This window comes from Manis javanica, chromosome 4 (assembly GCF_040802235.1).
Source record: "Manis javanica isolate MJ-LG chromosome 4, MJ_LKY, whole genome shotgun sequence".
Lineage (NCBI taxonomy): Eukaryota > Metazoa > Chordata > Mammalia > Pholidota > Manidae > Manis > Manis javanica.
The window spans coordinates 163,708,318-163,735,373 of record NC_133159.1 but is presented as its reverse complement, the minus strand read 5'-3'; the positions used below and the strand labels follow the sequence as shown (position 1 = coordinate 163,735,373).

The window sequence follows — 27,056 nt, the reverse complement described above, 5'->3', positions numbered from 1 at the left end:
CATATCAGAATTTCATTCCTTTTTAAAGACTGAATGATATTCCAGTATTCCAGTGTGTGTGTGTGTGTGTGTGTGTGTGTGTGTGTGTGTGTGTGTCCGCATACCACATTTTGTTTATCGATTTATCTGTCAATAGACACTTGGGTTGTTTCCACCTCATGGCGGTAGTGATGCTAATGAAACTGGTATACAAATACCCGTTTGAGTCCCTAGTTTTAATTTTTATACCCAGAAGTGGAATTACTAGATCAAACGGCCTATAAGTTTTTGACAAATGTGTAATGTTGTGTATTCACCATATAATATATAGAATAGTTTTACTACCCTAAAATCTCATGCTTCAACTATTCATCCCTCCCTGTCTTTGCCTATGTGGAGATTTAACTACTGTTTATAATCCTATAATGTTGAACTTTCAGGTAAATAATAGGTTGTCTGAACTGTAAGTAGAGTTAGTGAAGTCAGTGATCGAAGGAGTCAGAAAGCAAAACATTCTGATGAAGTGTGTATATAGTCCCTTAGGCTTTCAGAGTCGGAAAATTACCAGTGCAGTAAACATACACATAACAAACACAGAGCTTTAGAATGTGTGGGCTTCAAATAAGGTGTTTTATGAGTAAAGAGTTTTGTATTCTATCCGTTTATTCCTCAGAGATTCATTAAGCACCTGCTCTAGGCCAAGCCCTGTGTTAGAGCTTCCCATAGGACTGAAAGATTCCATGCAAGCAAGTCAGAGACTATTTTAGGAGTCTCCATCTTTTGCACCACCAGGGAACCCCTTTCACAGTTGTTCTCCAAGAGCCATGTGTTTTTAAAGATGTCTGTTATCTAACTACACTTGTGTGAGGCTTTTCCAGTTCATTGAAAAGAGCTTTTAAACCATTATTTTAATGTTCACGGAGTCCTAGAGGTAGAGGTGTCTTGTTAAGAGAACAGGTCAGTGTTTTTGTTCAGAGATGGGCTCTTGGATGAGGCTGGTCTGTGTGACTTTGTGTTCCCAGTGTATCATTACAGCTGCACTGAGCTGCAGTGAGCTCCTTCGTGTGGCTGTTTTCCAGACCTGCCTCACTCAGATTACCATTTCTCTGTCTTCTCCAGTTGCTTGCTGATCTAGACTTTTCCACTATACTTCGTTTGTGCCAATGACCATTTAAATGTAAAAAACATTGTACTAGGATAGAACACGAAGAGAAGAAAAGGCTCTTAAACTCCAGGAGACTTTATTTGGTACAACAGTGGTCTCCACACATTTTAGACTGTTCTGCCCCCTGAGAAAGAGCATAGGCCTCTGATATTTGCTGTATTCATATTTATGCATGTCCTGCTTAATGCCAGTATATATTATTAGTGAAATCGAATTATTTTTCATTTTTAGATCAAAGCTAATTTTGAATAGCAATTCTGAGAGTTTATATACTAAGGGGCATACATCCTACTTTAAAACCCAGAGCTGAGATAGCTAGCTTTAAGATTTTTTCCTGAGCAAAATGCCAAACCCCCTTATTTGACCATAGTGTAGGTTCTATATAGTTAGTGCTGAGATTCTATATTGCAAACAGGCAGGTGGATTCACTAGGAAAGAATCCTAGCAACTGTTTCTCATTCACTGCGCTATCCAAGTCTAAGAGCTCCATGTGCATTGGAACAGAAATAGCATATTTTGAAAGAAATTGAGATATTTTCAGATCAATCAGATGCTAGCCATTCATCTCTCCCAACCAGTATTTTTTTAACACTTTCTGAGTGTTCACATTACCACATTAGCAGACTCTGACCATTCACTATGCATGATACTGTATAATGACTTCATTTGGTATCTGCAGTCCACATTTTCTACTGTTCTTGCTAGATACTTTTTAAGCATTTCAGCCCTGTAGCTGCACAGAGAAATATAAGTGGTTGTGACCCTTAACATAGGGCCAAATAAAATCTGCAAACAGCAATCTGCCAAAGGCACTTTAATGGTACAGACTTCAAAACTAATAGTATACTCTACATATTTGCCTTTTGAGGTCTGGAGGGGTGGGTAGACGAAAGGAGATGGAAGAATAGCCTGGGTTGCATTTAACATTCCCAGTGTCTGAAAGCCTTGATAGAAATGAAAGATGAGCATTTCTACTTAATTTATCTGACTGGATTTCTGTGCCTAATGGCTGCATATATACCATAAACACTGTGAAGAAGCAACCATGGAAACACTTGTTTTCTTGTTGGGCTAAATTTACTCTGGGTTGAATATTAACACAGTGCCTGGCAGTACTTTAAAAGCAAAAATGGCTTAAGCGTGACTCACTCTGAGTCAGTCATTTACTGCTAGTGTGGCTACACTGCCTAGAGCTTGACATTGAACAAGTTGGCAGCCTGTATTGCTACATTTTTTCTAGTAACTTTGAACACATTTCATTCTTTTGAATTTGCTTGTGCAACGATATTAAATAGAATAATATGTTTATTTTGTTTCAAACTCAAATGATTTTGAGAATGGTGAAACGCAAGTATTTCTCTTAAGCTTTCTGGAAAAGCTGGATTCTCAGAATTCTCCTGTGGTTGCAAGACTTTATTTTATAAAGAATGTTATGAAAGATTTTTTTATAAAGAATTAATGAAGTGTCATGGAGGTTTTAGATGCTTGGGCTTTTGTGATCGAAACATCATACTTCCTGAAAATCATTCTAAAAATGAGCCTGGTAGTACTTCCAAGTAGGACTCATTAATTTTCTGACATTACCTGGCAAAATGGATTGTGCCATTCAGAAAGCTTCTCTTTTAAAAAAAAAAAAATACGGTGAGATATGCAACATAGCCTGCCTTGTAGTTAAGTTGGGTGTATGTCTTGTAAACTTCTCTCTTGTTATTAAAGGTTATTTAATGAGAAGTTCATTGGTTTTGAAAAGCAGACCAAACCCACCCACGGGATTTCTTCTGGCCTTTAAATGTATTGCTCGCGTTTTCCTGAGGAACCGTGTGGCCGAGAAGCGCGTGAGTTTGTTGGCTGATGGGAGGAAACCCTGTGAAGGATCAGTCGATCTCATCTGGGCTGGGGTCAGGAATGGCTAAGCATCTAAAACTGTGCATATGAGAATGGTTTTCCTTCTGTGTTGCATTTTAGCATGTTTTTATGTTTAGTTTTTGGAGTTGCCTAACAGTATAATTTCAGTTGGGGCTCAGTTTCAGCTCTTTTATTATAAACTGTAGGGAACATGATTTTTTTTCCTACTAAAAGCACTATCATTTTGCCTTAGGATTTCAATGATTTGTATAGAAAGAGTTTTCCTGTGGCAACCTAAAACCAAAATGAACCCAACCTGATGCTTGATATTGTTTTGAAATTGTTTTACCATAAAGTTCTTACATGGGAATATGTAACTCTGGCAGAGAATTTCAACATAGTTGCATAAAGTGTGTTTCATATTACAACTTGTTCTCAACTTGACTTCATTGAAATTAATAAAAGGACTCTTTCAGAAGGATCTGGTGAATTAGCATCATTACTAAAAATAAAAGTAAGGAACTTACTCATAATGTATCCTGTGTTGCTAAGTTTTCAAAGTTAGCTTTCTCAACCATACCCAAAAGCCCTTTCAGAAGACTGAAATCCACTTACTCATTTTACACTGGCTTAACATTCTTCCCAAAAAAGTAAAAAGTAAAAGAGCTGAGATCAGTATGACTTTTTCCTGGGATATATGATGATTTCATGAAAAAACTAACATTTGGAAATTGAGTTGCTGCCGAGTCTTGGATGTAATATGTAGTTCTTTATTCTGTGGTTAAAGAGATCCTTTAAAACAGGGCTTTTTTCTGACGTGGGCCCTTTGGGTGGTAGAACTATCCCCAAGGTGCTTTTTGTATCCCAGCTGGGTACCATCACCCTGCCCTAGATCTAGAGGAGACAGTGTAGTCCTATAGCATCCCCCCATGTTGTGGTCCATGGACCCTCTGCTTCTACATTTTGGAAGCATATAAATATGTTATTTGTATAGCTTGAAAATTAACTCAGATTTAATTAACGAACCCTTTTCTGGTTGTAAGCTGGTTATAGTCTGAGTCTCAGTCCAGCTCAGTAGCCAGTCTCTTATTTTTACAGTTGCACAGATGTGTCTTGTCTGTAGAAATCTATTAAGATAATGTGAAGTCTTCATGTGGGGCCTAGCATAAAGTAGGCACTCAGTAAAAGCTCATTAAATCTGAATTTATTTATATGACAATATTAACAATTGCTCACATTATTTGGTCTGCAAAGTTTTGTTCCTTTCCTTTCGCTTCTGTACTGAAACATTTACTGAGCTCTTATATGCCAGAAACTGAGACATTTGAGACAAAAATGAATAAGCCTTCAAGAAATACATTCTTAACTCTGAGAGGCAGACATACAGATAATTAAACACATTAATCATATGCCTTATTTTTTCAGTCTAGGCACAAGGATGTCATGACTTTGCAGTAGTAACTTTTTTTCTTTTTATAACCATTAACAAATACTGACCTTCTCTGAGCACTTACTGTGTGCCAGCTCTATTCAGGGTGCTATGAGGTCAGTGGTGGTATCATGCCCATTTTACAGAGGGGGATATTGAGGCTTATGCAGGTTGAACAAATTACCCAATTTCATATTTCTGGCTCAAAACCGAGGAAATGTGACTGCAGAGTTCATGCTCTTAATGATTATGTAAACTGCCTCTTGTTGGTTGGCTTTATTGAGGAAAAAGGAAAAACTCTTAGGAGAAAATGGGAAGTCGGTGAAAATGTGATCTCCTTAGTGGGATTTTCTTTTTTTTTTTTTCTAATTAGTGATTGTTTTGTAGTACTTTAGCTAAAATATGTGCTGTTAAAACAAAGTGGGCTTCATGATGGGCTCCTGAGAATGATTTACCACATATCCAGCATATCTTTCTTAGGCCATATGTGCTAATCCCTACAGTGAGCCACGCCTGAGAACGTAATGTCCTTCCACGTTACCTCAGAGACTAAAATCAGCTCTTATACCAGCGCCGGGTTCTGCCACGCGGGGAGGCCCCGTGGGGCAGTGCCTGGGGACAGCTCAGCAAAAAGTAAAGCTTCCCTCTGAGGAAGGCAGAGCTGTTTCTGTCTGTGGCTCTGAAGTTCTCTGACAGCGCTTCTGTCCTTTTCTTTCTGTCCTCTCAATCCCATTCACCTCAAACCCGGTGATTCTTTTTTAGAGGCGCCACTTCTAAAGAGTTATTCAGAGCCTGGCAGCTCTTGTTTCTTTCTTGGCTTTGTCCAAGTTCCTGAGAACCGCAAGCAAAGTGGAAGAAATGCAAAGCATCAGTCAGCCTGTTCCCATGTCCTGTGGTTCGTCAGGACCCCCTCCCTGAGAAGCAGGGTGGGTCCAAAGGTGCAATGAGCAAATCAGCTTCTCCAGGGAGGTCCCCCACCACTTGTTTCATATTGTGTTTTGGGGTGCATTTGTTTTCATTTGGTAGGGTACTCCCTTTTTATTTCTTGGTGTATCTTACAAGAAAATGTCTCTTAACATTGTACTTATTTACTGAACAAAGTCGTTTGCGAGAACATTGCAGCTTTCACTTCAGGCAGCCCAGCTTTTGGCAATTGTAGACATTAGCATCTCTTTGATGAGGTGTGGATGACACGCTTTTACTAGAGAATGAATGCATTTCCAGGGACAATATTAGTGTCATCTTATTTTTCAAGTAGAGATTTCCCGAAAGATGAACTTTTCATGGGTTGTTACACTTTTATCAAACTGCATCACTGTGTCTTTGAAGTCACCCTCCCTGAGCACCCACATGGGTAACATTTAACTGTCATTGATACTCTTGATTCAGTATAACCTTTATTTATTTATTTATTTTAAAGTATACAGCTTTCTTGAAGAAAACCAGAATGAAACATTTTACTTGAGCATTTTCTTGGCACGTTAAACTGACAGACTGGGAGACAAACTGGTGCACTATGGAAATAAATGCATTCCCACCCTGAGGGCACCATGGCTTTTGACCACATATTCTCATGGCCTTGTTTTTGTGTGAACTTTCTTTTAAACATGTCCAATACTGACGTTTTAAAATAACATTTTATAAATTTGCCAGAAAGGGAAGGTGACCATCCAATTATCAGGTGGTAAATTCTAATCATGGGACATTTGCGTGGGTCGCCTGTAATTGAAGACAAGTGCATCCTTTGTAATTGAAGAGAGTGCAAATGAGGACATCAATGGCCAGGAAGAGAAAGTGGAGAGGTGAGCAGCTGCTCCCTCTGCACTGGACCCCTCCTGTCTGGAACCAGGATCAGCTCTAGATCTCATCCTGGATGCTGGAGGGCCTTGGGGGTTGGGGGAGCCACTCTGGGTTGGTGTTTCCCTGGGTTTTCACTTCCTGACTCCTGGTGGGAGGAATACCACTTGTCAGACAGCACGTGGGAGTGACTCTTGCGAATGAAAATGTAGTTTTAGAAATGAAGTGGTGGGAATTGAAAAGAGGGAGACATACGGGAATAAGTACAAGAGGCGGAGAAAATTTCGAGAGGAAGTCACAGGCAAGGAAGAGCCTCTTTGCCTCTCCCCTTACTCATCCCTGTTTGACAGTCTGGTTATTTCTGGTCTCTCCCTTGGCTTCATTTTTTCTCTGCCCTGTTGGTGGCACTACCCTTTGAAACTTGTTCTCTCCTCCCTCTCTCCCATCAGTTTTGTTCTTCCCAACTTCTCACCCCCCATCAGCTTCCTTTAATGGCCCGTCATCCCGCTCTCCAGAGGGGTCTACCACTGCGTGCCACATTCACGGCTGTGGCTGGTGCAGTCGGCGATACCTGTGGTGACTCGGAGTCAGTTTTACAATCAGCCTTTACTACCCAACAAGCTTAGGCAGACCTCCCGTGTTCCCTTTTAGGCAGAATGAACCCCTGCACTCATCCTTGTCCGTCTTCCAACTGAGGGGACAGCCTCCAGGTCCATGAGACCCGAGACCCAGGTCCTGCCACGTCCTAGACGTTGTGGTCGAGATTCCATAAACCATGTCTGCATCAGTTCTGCAAGTAACGAGAGAAAATGAGGATTTTCCTGGTCTGTGGATAGGGTAGCTGTGGCTCAGAGAGAGCAAGTCACACAGCCAAGCAGCAGCCAGGCTGGATGTCAGCTGAGTCTTTCCCCCTCCGGAGCTAGGACTTCTCTGCCTACCAAATAACTAGTCAAATGGGTACTTACTCTGCTTTCTGTTTAAATTAAGGGCAACTTTTATCAATACTTGCTAAACTACAGCATTAACACTTGGTTTTTAATGATGTCTGCATGAATATGTTGCAATTAATATTAAATATCAGAGTCTTTTACTGGGCTAATAAAACTTAATTTTACTTATTCGCAAATCTGACTAAAGTTTAATGAGAATTTCTTTATATTTAATCTTTCAGAAATTACTTTGCTAACTATATAATTGTGTATGTAGCACATTCAGATAATACAAGGGACAAAAAATTAAAATCACCTATAATCTCCCCACTCCAAAATAACCACATTTTAACATCTTCTATATTTCCTTAGTCTTTTTTTCTCTAAATTATATACTTGCAAAATTGGAATCAGCTTTATGTCCTGATTATTTCACTCATATAGTGTGAGCTGATGAAGTATTTGAAAACATAATTTTAAAATAATGCCTAATATTCATTTTAATGTGTGTACCATGATTATTCCTCTTTGAATCATCACCCCACTATTAGTATTCACTCACTGGTAGCCCATCAGTGGATAACAGTTGATACCAATTTTTAAAATCAGTTTGGTAGTTTGAAAGTAATACCTTGCTATATACACTGAGTGTGAAGTTTCAGAAGATGTACCATTTTAGGTCATGCCTTCATTATTTTTAATAAATGTATTATAAAGATTAAAAAATGGTGTGTTTTTCAGGGAGAAGTTTTCTAAAACCTACTTGAAAAGTCAGAACAAGTGCTTGGTATTTTGTTCTGATAAAAGTTAACTCCTTTTGGGGGAACCCTCCTACACTGCTGGTGGGAATGTAAATTAGTTCAACCATTGTGGAAAGCAGTATGGAGGTTCATCAAAATGCTCAAAACAGACCTACCATTTGACCCAGGAATTCCACTCCTAGGAATTTACCCTAAGAATGCAGCAATCAAGTTTGAGAAAGACAGATGCACCCCTATGTTTATCGCAGCACTATTTACAATAGCCAAGAATTGGAAGCAACCTAAATGTCCATCGGTAGATGAATGGATAAAGAAGATGTGGTACATATACACAATGGAATACTACTCAGCCATAAGAAGTGGAAAAATCCAACCATTTGCAGCAACATGGATGGAGCTGGAGAGTATTATGCTCAGTGAAATAAGCCAAGCGGAGAAAGAGAAATACCAAATGATTTCACTCATCTGAGGAGTATAGGAACAAAGGAAAAACTGAAGGAACAAAACAGCAGCAGAATTACAGAACCCAAAAATGGACTAACAGGTACCAAAGGGAAAGGAACTGGGGAGGATGGGTGGGCAGGGAGGGATAGGGGGGAAAAAGAAGGGGGGTATTAAGATTAGCATGCATGGGGGGGAGGGAGAAAGGGGAGGGTGGGCTGCACAACACAGAGAGGACAAGTAGTGACTCTACAACATTTTGCTAAGCTGATGGACAGTAACCGTAATGTGGTTGTTAGGGGGGACCTGATATAGGGGAGAGCATAGTAAACATAGTATTCTTCATGTAAGTGTTGATTAAAAATTAAAAAAAAAAAAAAAGAAAGAAAGAAAGAAAAGGGGGATTACTCCTCGACAGGATAAAACTATTGGTAAATCAAAGATCAACGCATGCTTTAAATATCCTTAATGTTGATCACTTAAAGGGTGTCAGATGATCAGCTATGGAGGTACTCTTTTCTGATAATATTCCTTTCTCTTAATTAAAAAAAAAAAAAAAAGGCAATCCCTGTGTGTTGACCTCCAATGAGTTCTGCACAGTGGTATAGAGGGCATGTCAAAGTGTGGGCAAAGGGTCTGCTTGTTTCTATGCAGAAGATCAAGGCCTAGCTTGGATACCCAGAAAATGAACTAAGATACGATATGAGGAGGAGCTTCTGGCATCAGCACTCTCTGGAGGACTTGTGCCGGGGGATGATCATCAAAAAGCCTCCACAGGGATCCAGACGATGCTACGGTTGTGGCTGCATCCAGCCCACCGTCTCCTGGACTTGCCATAGGAATGAGGAGGGAGGTGTCTAGGCTGGCATGTGCATACAGTGAGACAATGAATTTGACTGAATCTGTACTGTTGGAACTCAACCAGGAGTTGGGAGGGGTGCAAGTTGTAGCACTCCAAAATCTCATGACTATAGACTATCTACTGTTAAAAGAACATATGGGATGTGAACAGATCCCAGAAATGGGCTGCTTTAATTTGTCTGATGGTTCAAGTACAGTTGGACAATATCCATCATATCATAGATAAATTTTCACAAATGCCTAGGATGCCTAAATGGTTTTCTTGGCTTCACTGGAGATGGATGGTAATTATAGATTTGCTTTGTTTATGTCACCGTATTCCTATTATGTTAATATGTGTGTGCAAATTAGTTAGTAGTTTAAAACCTATACATACTTAAGGTACTATACAAGAAGATATGTCAAAGAAATAATCAATCCTCCCATGTTTCCTTCATATGCTACATCTATAGCTTTTCTTCTTCCTTCCTAATTGCAACCCTTAAATAGAATTCGTGCCTCATATCGAATTTACCGAGTATCATAATTCCTCCAGGTGGTAAAGATACCTCGAGACAAGTGCTGGGCATAGAAGCCACAGGGCATAAATCTGCAAAGAAGTAAAAAGCTAACCTTTGCAAACAATATGGCTTCTCTCTCACTTACCAACTTTACATTTCCCTGTATGGCCCCGGAAGATAACTGGTTAGCCAGAGACGGGTAAGATTCCTCAAGGGAGGAACAACCTAAGAGAGGCACAGTCGCAGGGGGGCCATCAGGTGAGAATTTGGGGATCAACAGAGGTGAGGCTCAGAACCTCACCCCCCCTGCTTTGAGAGAAATCTTCTGCATCCGTGGATGTCTTGCTGCCCTTGTCTAGCCTGTATTAATACTTAGTCCATAGGCACACACCTGATCATCTGATCATCTACATTTGCCCTCTTACAGCACTAAACTATGTTTTCTACCTTTATCTTGCATCTACCTACCACTTCAGCATTTTATTAAAAATAAAAATAATAATAATAATAGGAGAAATGTGGGATCAACATATAAATCCAGTACAAAAATCAAACGAATATTCATATTTGACCTGATTGTTTATAGGTCATAATGCGTGATCAAAACCGAAAGTTTCTGTGATGAATGCCCTTGTACTGTTCACCATGTAAGAATTTATTCACTATGTAAGAATTCGTTCACCATGTAAGAACTTGTTCGTTATGCTTCAGAAGATTGGAGACTGACGAGAATTAGGCTTGAGATGGATTAATGATTGTACATTGAGCATTGACCCCCCTATACTGAATTTTATTGTTGTTAACAACCATTTGATCAATAAATATGAGAGATGCCCTCTAAAAAAAAAAAAAAAAAAAGTTAACTCCTTTTGAATATGTTTTTCATATATATATATATATATTTATTCAATTAGCCAACATTTTTTAAATCCCTTCCAGTAAAAGGTGTTAATTGGTTAGAATAAAAAGAAAAGTATGATTTCTGCCTTTGAGAAGCTTGTAATTGATGCAGGCAACATGTATATAAATGTAATTTTATATTTAAATAATAATATTATGGCACAAAGAAATAAACACTAAAGTAAAGCTGCAAGCAGTGTAAAGGGAGAACACAAAGGAAAAGTGGTTAATTCTGATCCATGGAAGAAAGGGAAGACTTCCTGGGAGTTGTTGACATTTGAGCCAGGCTTTGATGCATGGGTAGAATTTCACTCGGAGAAGGCAATAAAGGGCATATGAGGCAGACAGTATAATATCATCAGAGCCACAGGGGCCTGAGAGTCCCTGTCTTATTTGAGAAAAGCAAATGTCCCAGAGAGGGGTGTGTAATGTGCCAGGATTATGGGAGCAGGAGTAGTGGAAGCGAGGCAGAAGGCAGTAGTAGTGGATGAACCTAGAGCGAGAAAGGGTCAATTGATGATCAGTTAGTGTGTGCCTGGCTTTGTGCTAAGTTCCTTCTCATGTATAATCTCATTTGATTTACATGACAGCTTTGTGAGCTGTTAATACCACCCCTCAAAGATGGAAATAAAAGCTGAGAAAACCTAAGTGATTCCCCCCAAAGTTACAAAGCTTATAAGGGGCAGAAGCAAAAATCGATCCAAGGCCTGAAGTTTATGCTTTTTCCTGACTACTTCCTAGGTTGGAATAAGAGTATAGAAAGCCCTGAAAACTGTGTTAAGATGCTAGTAGGTATGAGTGATATGACTGGCTAGTGAAGGTATTTCTAGTGGCGGAGCAAAGGATGAGTTGGAAAAACATACTGCAAGTAATGAGACAAGACAGAAAACTACCACAGAAATCCAGGCGAGACATGGAGCGTCGTGGACCACTGCAGTGGCAGGGGAAATGGAAATGAAAACAGAAGTGGAAGAGACCCGGAGAGAGAATCTAAGCAGTTAGATTCTAAGTGGTCTAAAGAGGAGACTAGATTAGTGACTCAACTTTTCAAAAAAGTCACAGACCCTTACCAGTTAAATAGCTTCAAAGTTAAATATGTTTGAGCATGTTTTCCAGTATAAAGTTTTAATATTTTAACCCCCCCTTACAGTGGGTTTTCTTGTGCATAGCCATTTTAGAGATCACTGCAATTAATTAAGAAGAATGGGTGTTTGGGAGGTTGGCAGGAGGAAAGGGCAGAAGCAAATGAGAGTCTTGGTTTTGGACCTACTGTGTTCAAGATGCCTAAAATAGTACAGTCTTTTGACAGTGCTTCATACAAAGTTGGAAGTAAGTATTAAAGATTTTAGGAATTTAAATGGTGTCAAGCGTATGTTCTAGGTGAAATTCAGCTTTATCCTCAAAAGGGAGTTCACTATATATATTTTTTCCTAGTCTTTCTGTCTGTATAAGAATAATGATGGATTAAAAAATAAAGAGTCAAAGACATATGCACCCCTATGTTTATCGCAGCACTATTTACAATAACCAAGATATGAAAGCAACCTAAGTGTCCATCAGTAGATGAATGGATAAAGAAGAGGTGGTACATGTACACAATGGAATACTATTCAGCCATAAGAAAGAAACAAATCCTACCATTTGCAACAACGTGGATGGAGCTAGAGGGTATTATGCCCAGTGAAGTAAGTCAGGCAGGGAAAGACAAATACCAGATGATTTCCCTCATTTGTGGAGTATAGCAATGAAGCAAAACTGAAGGAACAAAATAGCAGCAGGCTCACAGACTCCAAGAAGGAACTAGTGGTTACCAAAGGGAAGGGGTGGGGAAGGGCAGGTGGGGAGAGAGGGAGAAGGGGATTATGGGGTGTCATGACTGGGAAGACAGTGTAACTCAGAGAAGACAAGTAGGAACTCTGTGGCATCTTACTACACTGATGGACAGTGACTCTAATGGGGTGTGGTGGTGGGGTACTCAGTAATAAGGGTGAATGTAATAACCACATTGTTTTTCTTGTGAAACCTTCATAAGAGTGTATATCAATGATAACCTTAACAAAAAAAAAGTTAAGAGTCTTATTATTGTTAGCTACATATTTCACTTGGTTGTTTTAGCATTTTATCATTTGGTTCTCAACTAAATATTTACAGATTTTTGAGAATGTTATCATTGTGGTCTGAATTAAAAAGTGGCTTCTTTTAAAATAGATCTATGTAGTCTAAAACAAGATCTTTTTAAAGACCTTGTAGATTGTTCATTGGTTGTTTTAGCATTTTATCATTTGATTCTCAACTAAATATTTACAGATTTTTGAAAATGTTATCATTGTGGTCTGAATTAAAAAGTAACTTCTTTTAAAATAGATCTTCTATATAATGTAACACATGAAAATCTTTTTGAAGACCTTGTAGATTGTAGTTCAGAGACTTCTTTAGAATATTCAAAGGTATCAAACCTAAACATGTCTCCCAAACAAAGGAATTCATGTAAAGATCAGAATACCCTTATAAATGACCCTTGCTTTTCAGTAACTTTCTCAAAAGTGTAAGTCTCATTTTGTTCTGCCCAATCCTCCATTACTGGGTTAATACCTATAAAGCTTAGCCCAGAATACTTTCGATTTACAATTGAAGGCCCTACGATTTTATGAATCAGGCACAAATGCTGGTTGGTGTTTTGGGGTTGGTTCAAATTGGTTTAATTTTAATTAAAAATACTGTTTTCAACCTTCAGCCAACAAAATATTTTATCATTGATATTCAAAGCATGCTTCCCTTGGGGAAGTTAGGGATGAGAAACAGCTGTAGTTCCTCCAAATCACAGGAAGTCCACTTAACTTTTTTCTTTTTGTCTGTTTCCTATTCGGTGTCACTCTCATTATTCTTGATGAATATATTTTGAATACCCAAAGAATAATAGTGCTATTGTAAGCTCATCACATGCTGTTGTGGAAAAGCACCTTTCTTTTTTCTTGCTTAACAGATAAAAAGCACAAAGAACTTAGCAGGCTAGGTCAAGTTCACGAAAAAAGAATGTTTGGTGCAGTTGGGCAAAATATATTCTCAAAACAAGTATCTGAAAATGGAAACTTTCCTATTGGAAGAAATGGCAAAGTAAAATCAAGTCTGTGGGTCTCCCTTGATCTTGCCCCTTTCTGTCTTAGACAGCAGAGGGCAGCAGCATGAGATACAAGTACTCATGGAGCCTTGAGCTTCTGCCCGCTCTTCCCTTCACTGAGCTCTGCTGTACATCGCAGGCACGCCTGCCCTGGTTGGACAGCAGATTTTTGAGACTCTGAGGATTAAGGCATTGAACAAAAACCACAACAGAGATTGGTGATTGTTAAAAGTTACAGTGTCTGATCTTACATTTAACACATATTATCCTGGTCTCTTTTAGTTCTAGAGAGTTTTTGAGAGAATATTTAAGACTATTAGTCATAGAATAAACCTTGTAGCTGCAGGATGGTTATATGGTTGTTTTACAGGTAGTAGCAGGGTGAGCCAATGTACAGGAAGTGCTGGGCCAATAATGAGGATGTAGTAAATGTGAATGAATGATTGCTGTCATCCCTTCAAGAAAACAATTTGTTTCCATAGCTTATCAGCAAGTTCACAGACTTGCTGCTTTGTGTTTAGCTCGTGTAAAACAGCACAGTTACTGCAAGAGCAAAGTGATGAAAGCATCCCAAGACCTTTGTTCTAGCTATGCCACTTTAATATTAATAAGTGTTCAGAGACCAGCCTCTTTAAAGCCTTTTCTCATTCCTGGAGCAGAGTTTTTGTTTCCATTTGTGTTGCCACAGAACTCTTATCATACTCATCATAGTACTTTTGCACACTGTAGGTAACAGCCCACTCCATTGTAAAATGTTGTGACCAGCATTTTATTAAAAGAGAAAAGATAGCAAATAGTGTAGATTAGAAAATACCATATGTGTCATACACAGGAAGAATTGTTTCATAAAACTTACATTTATACGCACAGGGTTGTAATGTATATTTCTTACTGCAGGTATGGCAGAAAGCATCTTTGAAAAATACTTCATTGTAGCATGAACCACATCATCACACAGTTATCAGTTTATACATCTGTCCCCTCTACTGGACTACACATCTCTTAAAAGAAGGAATCACATTTGCTTTCTCTCTTAATTCCTAATACCCAGGGCAAATCTGACTAATACATGCTAGGTGTTTAGTAAATGTTTATGGAATGAATGGATGAAAGAAATGAAAACCACTTATTTCTTTGAGTCTCATATTTATTTTTCATAAATTAGAATGTTACCCACCAGATCTCATAGTATTATTATGAAAATCAGTTGTGATAGTGGATAAGAAAGTGCTTTATGTAAGCATTATGTACAAAATAAGGATAATTTTCTGGCATAAATTTTGTTATTGTTAGGCTAGTGAGCCTCAGGAGCTCTTGAAATCTTAACTCAGTGTTCTAAAGATCACGTATTTATTATAATTCTATTAACAGTACTGTGATGTATCTTTTTAGGTAAAGAGTTAGGAGACAATCTTGAGAAAAAAAAGGCCCGTGCCTTTTTAAAACTTTATTTGTAACACTTCAACATAATAAAGTAGATACAGGGAGGGGAAATTTTTTCCTTTCTTCTAGGTTCTTTTGGTTGATCTATTAGTTAAATTGACGTAGGACAGATTAACAGGAGAAAAACAAAATCTAATTTTGTATGTACAGGAGCCCCACAAGACATGAGAGACCCAAATACAGGCAGGCAATCGAGGCTTATATGCTGTCCTGAGCTAAGGACAAGGCGCTAGGAGTCTAGGGCTTCAGAGGCAAGGAATACAGTTCACAGGTAGATGGGAAGAGCAATTGTTTGATAAACACGTTTGTCGTGCCAGGTAGAGAGACAAGGGGACACCGTCCCAAGAGGAATAGGCCCTGCCAGCTCCCCACAGCTTACCGCATCCATCTCACTTGCTCTTTGTAGTTATCTCTGATGATAGCAGTTCTTCCTGGACCAGGCCCTCTTTCTGAATTCTTAGAGCTAAGTAAGGGGGAGTAAAAAGCTCTTTCTGAGTCTTTTGGGCCTTGGTTGTCTTCAGCTTGAAATAATCCACATGCCAAAGTGGCTCACTGTGAACCCTGCATAGGTGCAGTGGAAGATGGATTTCTGTGGTCTCATGCCCACCTTCACAAACAGCAGCTCACAGCCAATTGTTTCATTTACATCTTCCCCTGCCTCCCCTTCCCATATTACCATGAAACAAAGATGTATGTCTTCCTCCTCCTCCTCCTCCCCCCTTTCCCCTCCTTTCTACCTTTTCAAATATGCAGAAATGTTCTTAACTTTCTTTTAAAATACAATCATAAATACCAAGAAATGTAGATTGGTAGTTTAAGCAAAAGTACTGTTGTACTGTTGTGTGAATGAGTTATTTTCTGACAGGAACTAGCAGGTAAACAAGCTCTTTTGTATCCCAAGATGTTCGCATGGTGGTGACCAACTGCACTGCAAAACGACCCCATTCCAGAGTTGTAGCTAGTTCTGGAGGCTTAGCTACACAGTTGCCAACTCTGTCATCTTCTACAAAGATGGGACCTTACAGAACACTGAAGAGTTTAAAGCACGATAAATCACTTTGAGCTTTTTGAATTTTTGTTTTCTATCATGTAATAGTCCTCAAACTTTTGACCTTCAAGTGGACAACAAAGAGCACCAGCCCAGATTTTGGGAATACTGTAAAGCTATGATAAATTCTGTTCTACAGCCCAGTGTTGTAGCATGTAAGCCAGAAGTCAGAACCGTCCTGGAAGAAAAGAGTTTTAAAAGCACAGTTAATTCGAATCACTTATGTTACTAATTTGTAGTGATCTTTTTGATTTTCATAATTTTGTGATTTAGGAGTTAATTTGAAACCCTAAGGACATTTAATTCCATCAGGTTTTATGTAGATTTTTTTCTTCCTTAAAGTCAATATATGGATTTTTTTAGCCTACTGCAATAACTGAATAGTCAGGAACTTTGTATGTCTTAGCTGTTTTAAGATTTTTAATGCGTCCTTGAAACTTTTTTTAAGATCAATATAAGTGTACTTTTATTTTAAAATATCTCAAGCCATGTTTGTACTAATACAAGGAGGTTGCTGATCCCAAGTTGTGGGAGTCACAGGTCAGGAGTAACAGAGATAGAAGAGGTGATACTCACATGGTAAGAGTGTCATGACTCCAAAAATGTGGATCTCAGACCCAGGAAGGTTTCTGTCAGCGACCAGCCTGTCAGTCTCTTCTGCTGAAAACCTAGAAATCTTCATCTTTTCCTCTGTCATCCCCTACATCCAATAAATAGATCCTTATATTTTTTTAGAAAAATCTCTTGGATTTACCTTTCCCATTCCCATGTCCAGCACATCAGCTGTATCAACATACATCTGGGCTATAATAGCAGTTGAGAAGAAATAAGCTAATAAATTTCAACCGTCCCATTTCCTGTACATTTATTCCTTACAACTATCCTGAGAGGTGGGATAGTGATTTGCACTTTTCAGATTGTGAAGATGGGGCAAGCTCTTGCAAGTGTATTATATTGCTAAGGAATCTCCTTGATCTAAGTCTTTCTGTCCCCTGGAGTACATTCTGTACAAGAATACCAAGATAATCTCCTTAACATGTAACTTTTAATATGATAATTTACTAAATAAAACCTAAGATTACTGACCTAACACTTAACAAATTACCAGGAATTTTCCACGTTTGATCTCATTCTGCATAGACTACTTCATAAGGTTAAGATGATCTCACACTACCACCTTGCAAAGTAACCTCTAATGACTTCTGTGTCCCATCAAACCAGTTATAAACGCTTATATTTTGGGATGACATCCCACATTTTATGCTGTAGCTTTGTTATGTCCACGCAATCATTTCTTTCACTGTAAACTGGAGTTAGCTTCAGCCAGGTCAACTTGCTTATGGTCCCCTTCAGACACCATTCTCATTTCTCCCTAATGTGTGCTCAAAACACAGCTCTTGTCCCCCTCACCACCTTTCCCTCCACCCCCTTCTCCAATTCAAACTCTACCAGTCCTACTGGGCCCATTTCAGATCCTACCTTTTTGAAGGAGCCTTCCCCAGTAGTTTTTGTCTTCCTGTCTATTTATTCTTTTTGATTCCTTTGTCAGAGATGTTTGCCCTTGAATGTAATTTTAAAATTTCCTTCAACAATAAAAACAATATGCTCTGTGTAAAAGTATTATACAGGATATTTGAAAGTGAAAAGATAGTTCCTGGCTTCCCAGTCTTAGCCCATAGGAGTAACTACTGTTATATCTTTATAATCACATTTCTGTGCGTAAACAAGAATATGCATGGGCATGTACACACACACACACACACACTGACACACCTGGGAGATAGACTATATTTTTTTTTTTGAGAGGGCATCTCTCATATTTATTGATCAAATGGTTGTTAACAACAATAAAATTCAGTATAGGGGGGTCAATGCTCAATGTACAATCATTAACCCATCTCAAGCCTAATTCTCGTCAGTCTCCAATCTTCTGAAGCATAACGAACAAGTTCTTACATGGTGAACGAATTCTTACATAGTGAATAAATTCTTACATGGTGAACAGTACAAGGGCATTCATCACAGAAACTTTCGGTTTTGATCACGCATTATGAACTATAAACAATCAGGTCAAATATGAATATTCGTTTGATTTTTATACTTGATTTATATGTTGATCCCACATTTCTCCCTTTATTATTATTATTTTTTTTACTTTTAATAAAATGCTGAAGTGGTAGGTAGATGCAAGATAAAGGTAGAAAACATAGTTTAGTGCTGTAAGAGGGCAAATGTAGATGATCAGATGATCAGGTGTGTGCCTATGGACTAAGTATTAATACAGGCTAGACAAGGGCAGCAAGACATCCACGGATGCAGAAGATTTCTCTCAAAGCAGGGGGGGTGAGGTTCTGAGCCTCACCTCTGTTGATCCCCAAATTCTCACCTGATGGCCCCCCTGCGACTGTGCCTCTCTTAGGTTGTTCCTCCCTTGAGGAATCTTACCCGTCTCTGGCTAACCAGTCATCTTCCGGGGCCATACAGGGAAATGTAAAGTTGGTAAGTGAGAGAGAAGCCATATTGTTTGCAAAGGTTAGCTTTTTACTTCTTTGCAGATTTATGCCCTGTGGCTTCTATGCCCAGCACTTGTCTCGAGGTATCTTTACCACCTGGAGGAATTATGATACTTGGTAAATCCGATATGAGGCACGAATTCTATTTAAGGGTTGCAATTAGGAAGGAAGAAGAAAAGCTATAGAGGTAGCATATGGAAGAAAACATGGGAGGATTGATTATTTCTTTGACATATCTTCTTGTAGAGTACCTTAAGTATGTATAGGTTTTAAACTACTAACTAATTTGCACACATATATTAACATAATAGGAATATGGTGACATAAACAAAGCAAATCTATAATTACCATCCATCTCCAGTGAAGCCAAGAAAACCATTTAGGCATCCTAGGCATTTGTGAAAATTTGTCTATGATATGATGGATGTTGTCCTACTGTACTTGAACAGTCTGAGAGAAATCAGACAAATTAAAGCAGCCCATTTCTGGGATCTGTTCACATCCCATATGTTCTTTTAACCGTAGATAGTCTATAGTCAGAAGATTTTGGAGTGCTACAACTTGCACCCTTCCCAACTCCTGGTTGAGTTCCAACAGTACAGATCCGGTCAAATTCGTTGTCTCACTGTATGCACATGCCAGCCTAGACACCTCCCTCCTCATTCCTATGGCAAGTCCAGGAGACGGTGGGCTGGATGCAGCCACAACCGTAGCATCGTCTGGATCCCTGTGGAGGCTTTTTGATGATCATCTCCCTGCACAAGTCCTCCAGAGAGTGCTGATGCCAGAAGCTCCTCCTCATATCGTATCTTAGTTCATTTTCTGGGTATCCAAGCTAGGCCTTGATCTTCTGCATAGAAACAAGCAGACCCTTTGCCCACACTTTGACATGTCCTCTATACCACTGTGCAGAACTCATTGGAGGTCAACACACAGGGACTGCCTTTTTTTTTTTTCATTAAGAGAAAGGAATATTATCAGAAAAGAGTACCTCCATAGCTGATCATCTGCCACCCTTTAAGTGATCAACATTAAGGATATTTAAAGCATGCGTTGATCTTTGATTACCAATAGTTTTATCCTATCAAGGAGAAATCCCCCTTTTCTTTCTTTCTTTCTTTCTTTTATTTTTTAATCTTTAATCTACACTTACATGAAGAGTACTATGTTTACTATGCTCTCCCCTATATCAGTTCCCCCCTAACAACCACGTTATGGTTACTGTCCATCAGCTTAGCAAAATGTTGTAGAATCCCTGCTTGTCCTGTGTTGTGCAGCCCACCTTCCCTTTCTCCCCCCCCATGCATGCTAATCTTAATACCCCTCTTCTTCTTCCCCCCCCTTATCCCTCCCTGCCCACCCATCCTCCCCAGTTCCTTTCCCTTTGGTACCTGTTAGTCCATTTTTGGGTTCTGTAATTCTGCTGCTGTTTTGTTCCTTCAGTTTTTCCTTTGTTCTTATACTCCTCAGATGAGTGAAATCATTTGGTATTTCTCTTTCTCCGCTTGGCTTATTTCACTGAGCATAATACTCTCCAGCTCCATCCATGTTGCTGCAAATGGTTGGATTTTTCCACTTCTTAAGGCTGAGTAGTATTCCATTGTGTATATGTACCACATCTTCTTTATCCATTCATCTACCGATGGACATTTAGGTTGCTTCCAATTCTTGGCTATTGTAAATAGTGCTGCGATAAACATAGGGGTGCATCTGTCTTTCTCAAACTTGATTGCTGTGTTCTTAGGGTAAATTCCTAGAAGTGGAATTCCTGGGTCAAATGGTAGGTCTGTTTTGAGCTATTCGGGGTATTTGGTGTTTCCATATGAATTTTTGAATTATTTGTTCCAATTCATTGAAGAATGTTGCTGGTAATTTGATAGGGATTGCGTCAAATCTGTATATTGCTTTGGGCAGGATGTGCATTTTGACGATATTAATTCTTCCTAGCCATGAGCATGGGATGAGTTTCCATTTATTAGTGTCCCCTTTAATTTCTCTTAAGAGTGACTTGTAGTTTTCAGAGTATAAGTCTTTCACTTCTTTGGTTAGGTTTATTCCTAGGTATTTTATTCTTTTTGATGCAATGGTGAATGGAATTGTTTTCCTGATTTCTCTTTCTATTGATTCATTGTTAGTGTATAGGAAAGCTACAGATTTCTGTGTGTTAATTTTGTATCCTGCAACTTTGCTGTATTCCGATATCAGTTCTAGTAGTTTTGGAGTGGAGTCTTTAGGGTTTTTTATGTACAGTATCATATCATCTGCAAATAGTGATAGTTTAACTTCTTCTTTACCAATCTGGATTCCTTGTATTTCTTTGTTTTGTCTGATTGCCGTGGCTAGGACCTCCAGTACTATGTTAAATAACAGTGGGGAGAGTGGGCATCCCTGTCTGGTTCCCGATCTCAGAGGAAATGCTTTCAGTGTAATGCTGGCTGTGGGTTTATCATATATGGCCTTTATTATGTTGAGGTACTTGCCCTCTATTTCCATTTTGCTGAGAGTTTTTATCATGAATGGATGTTGAATTTTGTCAAATGCTTTTTCAGCATCTATGGAGATGATCATGTGGTTTTTGTCTTTCTTTTTGTTGATGTGGTGGATGATGTTGATGGATTTTCGAATGTTGTACCATCCTTGCATCCCTGGGATGAACCCCACTTGGTCATGGTGTATGATCCTTTTGATATACTGTTGAATTCTGTTTGCTGATATTTTATTGAGTATTTTTGCATTTACATTCATCAGGGATATTGGTCTGTAATTTTCTTTTTTGGTGGGGTCTTTGCCTGGTTTTGGTACTAGGGTGATGTTGGCTTCATAGAATGAGTTTGGGAGTATTCCCTCTTCTTCTATTTTTTGGAACACTTTAAGGAGAATGGGTATTATGTCTTCTCTGTGTGTCTGATAAAATTCCGAGGTAAATCCGTCTGGCCCTGGGGTTTTGTTCTTGGGTAGTTTTTTGATTACCATTTCAATTTCTTTGCTCGTAATTGGTTTGTTTAACTTTTGTGTTTCTTCCTTGGTCAGTCTTGGGAGGTTGTATTTTTCTAGGAAGTTGTCCATTTCTTCTAGGTTTTCCAGCTTGTTGGCATATAGGTTTTCATAGTAGTCTTTAATAATTCTTTGTATTTCTGTGGTGTCTGTCGTGATTTTTCCATTCTCATTGCTGATTCTGTTGATTTGTTTTGATTCTCTTTTTCTCTTAATAAGTTTGGCTAGAGGCTTATCTATTTTGTTTATTTTCTCAAAGAACCAGCTCTTGGTTTTGTTGATTTTTGCTATTGTTTTATTCTTCTCAATTTTGTTTATTTCTTCTCTGATCTTTATTATGTCCCTCCTTCTGCTGACTTTAGGCCTCATTTGTTCTTCTTTTTCCAGTTTTGATAATTGTGATGTTAGACTATTCATTTGGGATTGTTCTTCCTTCTTCAAGTGTGCCTGGATTTCTATATACTTTCCTCTTAAGACTGCTTTCGCTGCATCCCACAGAAAAGTTGGGGCTTAGTGTTGTTGTTGTCATTTGTTTCTATATATTCCTTGATCTCTATTTTGATTTGTTCATTGATCCATTGATTATTTAGTAGCATGTTGTTAAGCCTCCATGTGTTTGTGTGCCTTTTTGTTTTCTCTGTAGAATTTATTTCTACTTTTATACCTTTGTGGTCTGAAAAATTGGTTGGTAGAATTTCAATATTTTGGAATTTACTGAGGCTCTTTTTGTGAGCTAGTATGTGGTCTATTCTGGAGAATGTTCCATGTGCACTTGAGAAGAATGTATATCCTGTTGCTTTTGGATGTAGAGTTCTATAGATGTCTATTAGGTCCATCTGTTCCTGTGTGTTGTTCAGTGCCTGTGTGTCCTTACTTATTTTCTGCCCGGTGAATCTATCCTTTGGGGTGAGTTCTGTGTTGAAGTCTCCTACAATGAATGCATTGCAGTCTATTTCCCTCTTTAGTTTTGTTAGTATTTGCTTCACATATGCTGGTGTTCCTGTATTGGGTGCATATATATTTAGAATGGTTATATCCTCGTGTTGGACTGAACCCTTTATCATTATGTAGTATCCTTCTTTATCTCTTGTTACTTTCTTTGTTTTGAAGTCTATTTTGTCTGATATTAGTACTGCAACCCCTGCTTTCTTCTCACTGTTGTTTGCCTGAAATATGTTTTTCCATCCCTTGACTTTTAGTCTATGCTTGTCTTTGGGTTTAAGGTGAGTTTCTTGTAAGCAGCATATAGATGGGTCTTGCTTTTTTATCCATTCTATTACTCTGTGTCTTTTGATTGGTGCATTAAGTCCATTTACATTTCGGGTGGCTATTGAGAGATATGTACTTATTGCCGTTGCTGGCTTTAGATTCGTGGTTACCAAAGGTTCAAGGTTAGCTTCTTTAGTATCTTACTGCCTAACTTAACTCGCTTATTGAGCTGTTATATACACTGTCTGGAGATTCTTTTCTTCTCTCCCTTCTTATTCCTCCTCCTCCCTTCTTCATATGTTGTGTGTTTTGTTCTGTGCTCTTTTTAGGAGTGCTCCCATCTAGAGCAGTCCCTGTAGGATGCCCTGTAGAGGTGGTTTGTGGGAAGCAAAATCCCTCAGCTTTTGCTTGTCTGGGAATTGTTTAATCCCACCATCATATTTAAATGATAGTCATGCTGGATACAGTATCCTTGGTTCAAGGCCCTTCTGTTTCATTGCATTAAGTATATCGTGCCATTCTCTTCTGGCCTGTAGGGTTTCTGTCGAAAAGTCTGATGTTAGCCTGATGGGTTTTCCTTTATAGGTGACCTTTTTCTCTCTAGCTGCCTTTAAAACTCTTTCCTTGTCCTTGATCCTTGCCATTTTAATTACTATGTATCTTGGTGTTGTCCTCCTTGGATCCTTTCTGTTGGTGGTTCTGTGTAATTCCATGGTCTGTTCGATTATTTCCTCCCACAGTTTGGGGAAGTTTTCAGCAATTATTTCTTCAAAGAGACTTTCTATCCCTTTTCCTCTTTCTTCTTCTTCTGGTACCCCTATAATACGAATATTATTCCTTTTGGCTTGGCGACATAGTTCTCTTAGTGTTGTTTCATTCCTGGAGATCCTTTTATCTCTATGTCAGCTTCTATATGTTCCTGTTCTCTGGCTTCTATTCCTTCAATGGCCTCTTGCATCTTATCCATTCTGCTTATAAATCCTTCGAGGGATTGTTTCACTTCTGTGATCTCCTTCCTGACATCTGTGATCTCCCTCCGGACTTCATCCCATTGCTCTTGCATTTTTCTCTGCATCTCATCCCATTGCTCTTGCATTTTTCTCTGCATCTCATCCCATTGCTCTTGCATTTTTCTCTGCATCTCTGTCAGCATGTTCATGATTTTTGTTTTGAATTCTTTTTCAGGAGGACTGGTTAGGTCTGTGTCCTTCTCAGGTGTTGTCTCTGTGATCTTTGTCTGCCTGTAGTTTTGCCTTTTCATGGTGATAGAGACAGTTTGCAGAGCTGGTACAAGTGGTCGCTGGAAGAACTTCCCTTCTTGTTTGTTTGTGGCCTTCCTCTCCTGGGAGAATAGCGACCTCTAGTGGCTTATGCTTGTCAGCTGTGCTCAGACAGGGCTTCTGCTACCTGCCCGTTTGCTATGGAGTTTATCTCCGCTGTTGCTGTGGGCGTCGCCTGGCTGGGGCTGCTCCTCCAAAGTGGCGGAGCCCCATTGGAGGGGGAGCGGCCGGGAGGCTATTTATCTCCGTAAGGGGCCTCTGTGCTCCCTGTTGCCCAGGGGGTTAGAGTGACCAGAGATCCCCAGATTCCCTGCCTCTGGTCTAAGTGTCCTGTCCTGCCCCTTTAAGACTTCCAAAAAGCACTCTCCAAACCAAAACAACAACAGCAACAATGAGAGAGGGAACAGAAAAAAAAAGGAAAAAACACGCGATTTTTTTTTTTTTTCCCTCAGTCGCCGGTCCCAGGCACCGGCTAACTGGTCCTGCTGCCCTGCCTCCCTAGCACCAGGGTCCCTGTCCCTTCACGGCTTCCAAAAAGCACCCGCCCACCGGTCCCGCAGGGAAAAACGCGCGATATTCTTTGTCTTCAGGCGCCAGTCCCAGGCACCCGCTCACTGGTCCTGCTGCTCTGCCTCCCTAGCACCAGGGTCCCTGTCCCTTTAAGGCTTCCAAAAATCACTCGTCAAAAAGAGAATAGAAAAAAAAAAAACGGGAAAACGCACGATTTCCTCCGTCCTCAGGCGCAGGTCTCAGGCACCTGCTCACCGGTCCTGCCGCCCTGCCTCCCTAGCAACGGGGTCCCTGTCCCTTTAAGGCTTCCAAAATGCACTCGCCAAAAAGAGAAAATAAAAGGGGAAAAACGCACGATTTCCTCCGTCCTCAGGTGCTGTTCTCAGGCACCTGCTCACAGGTCCCGTAGGGAAAAACGCGCGATAATCTTTGTCCTCAGGCGCCCGTCCCAGGCACCTGCTCACTGGTCCCGCCGCCCTGCCTCCCTAGCAACGGGGTCCCTGTCCCTTTAAGGCTTCCAAAAAGCACTCGCCAAAAAGAGAAAAAAAAAGGGGAAAAATGCGCGATTTCCTCCGTCCTCAGGCGCCGGTCTCAGGCACCCGCCCACTGGTCCCGTAGGGAAAAATACGCGATAATCTTTGTCCTCAGGCGCCGGTCCCAGGCACCCGCTCACCGGTCCCGCCGCCCTGCCTCCCTAGCAACGGGGTCCCTGTCCCTTTATGGCTTCCAAAAAGCACTCGCCAAAAAAAAAACCCGCTCCGGTTTCTTTCCACCCGCTGGGAGCCGGGGGGAGGGGCGCTTGGGTCCCATCGGGCTGGGGCTTGAATCTTACCCCCTTTCGCGAGGCGCTGGGTTCTTGCAGGTGTGGATGTGGTCTGGATGTTGTCCTGTGTCCTCTGGTCTCTATTTTAGGAATAGTTTTCTTTGTTATATTTTCATAGCTCTATGTGTTTTTGGGAGGAGATTTCCACTGCTCTACTCACGCCGCCATCCTGGGTCCGCCCCCCCCCCCCCCCCCAGACTATATTTTTTGACACACCATCCTACAACTTTCTTTTTTTCACCTGACAATATATCTTAGAAATCTCTCCATGTCAGTGAATATAAATGATTTCATTTAAACATACATCTTTATTGCCTTAAAATTGTTTCATTTCAAATTGTTTTATGCATATACATCTTCCTTCAAAAAAAGAAAATGGAAACTCTTCAAGGGCAGGAGGAATTACATATTGAGTCTCATTTCCATTCCTTTCCTCTTTACTTTTAGTGCATTTGTTGCATATTTCACAATTTATGCTGTAAGAAGTTAGAGACGTTTGCTTCTCATAAACGCCAGGGAGTTAGGATCTAGTTGTTAAGGATTTATATTTACACATAATACCATAACACAAGGAAGAAATTGTTACTGAAAATTTCTGTTACTGAAAATCTGGCCAGGTAGGTTATTTGAATAATCCTCATGGTGAAAATAATGGAGAATGTTGAATATGTATAGGAAAACTTGCTCAGAGCAGCAAAGGGCTGAAAAATCTAAGGAATTCTAAGGAAAAATGAGAGTTCAGAGAAGCTTAGAGATTTGAAGCTGTTTTTGCTTTAAGAACATTTGAAATTTGAACTTTACCTGCCTCATAGGTGGACAGGTTCTACAGACTCAAAGATAGGAAATGATTAACATCAAATTCAACATAATGATATTTTGGGGATCTGGGCCGGTAGATGCAGGGAGTTTCTGGGGTACTCAGATTTTCTATTTATTGACCTGGTAAGTGTCCAGGGCAATTTATTTTCTCAACTCAGCGTATTTATTTTGTGCACTTTTGCTATATTCATGTTATAATTTATAACAAAGAATTAAATGTAGAAGAAAATATAGTGTGATCCATATGTATATGTATTAAGTAAATGGATGTGTACATGTGTGTATTACATGAATGGGATTTGTAATATATACATTTTACACCTTGATAATAATGTAGGAACAGGGGTGGGAAGTAAGTAACAAGGAAGGAACTTATCGTTTGTATGTTGTACCACTGTCATTAAATGATTTAATAATCATCATTATTATTCAGTTTCTTTTTTAAATCAGACTTTAAAAAAGATACAGCCTCTGTCTCTGCCCAAAGATATAAAAGCACTCCCCCTGTTATGCTTTATACCACTTGGCATAGAACCTTTTTTTTAAAAACATTTCTTATTCCTTTGCCAGGCTGTAAGCTCTCAGCAGCAACATGGCAGTGTCATGTTTTTCTTTGTATTTCTTGGATCTAATAAATCCTGGTTGTTAGTAGAGGGTCTGTACATATAGCAAAATAGGAATGAATGAATGTA

General features: G+C 39.5%; 1 protein-coding gene across 5 annotated transcripts in view; it reads left to right on the top strand.

Moving 5' to 3' along the window:
• LOC140849278 (serine/threonine-protein kinase TAO1-like) overlaps window positions 1-27,056 on the top strand; it is a 135,688-nt gene that overhangs the window by 32,583 nt on the left and 76,049 nt on the right. For 2 of the 5 annotated variants that reach the window (XM_073236276.1, XM_073236278.1), the window contains exon 2: window positions 2,861-2,979. The exons of the other annotated variants lie outside the window; for them this stretch is intronic. The gene's annotated coding sequence lies outside the window, so the exon portion shown is untranslated. The remainder of the gene's footprint in view (window positions 1-2,860; window positions 2,980-27,056) is intronic. 5 annotated transcript variants of the gene reach the window in all.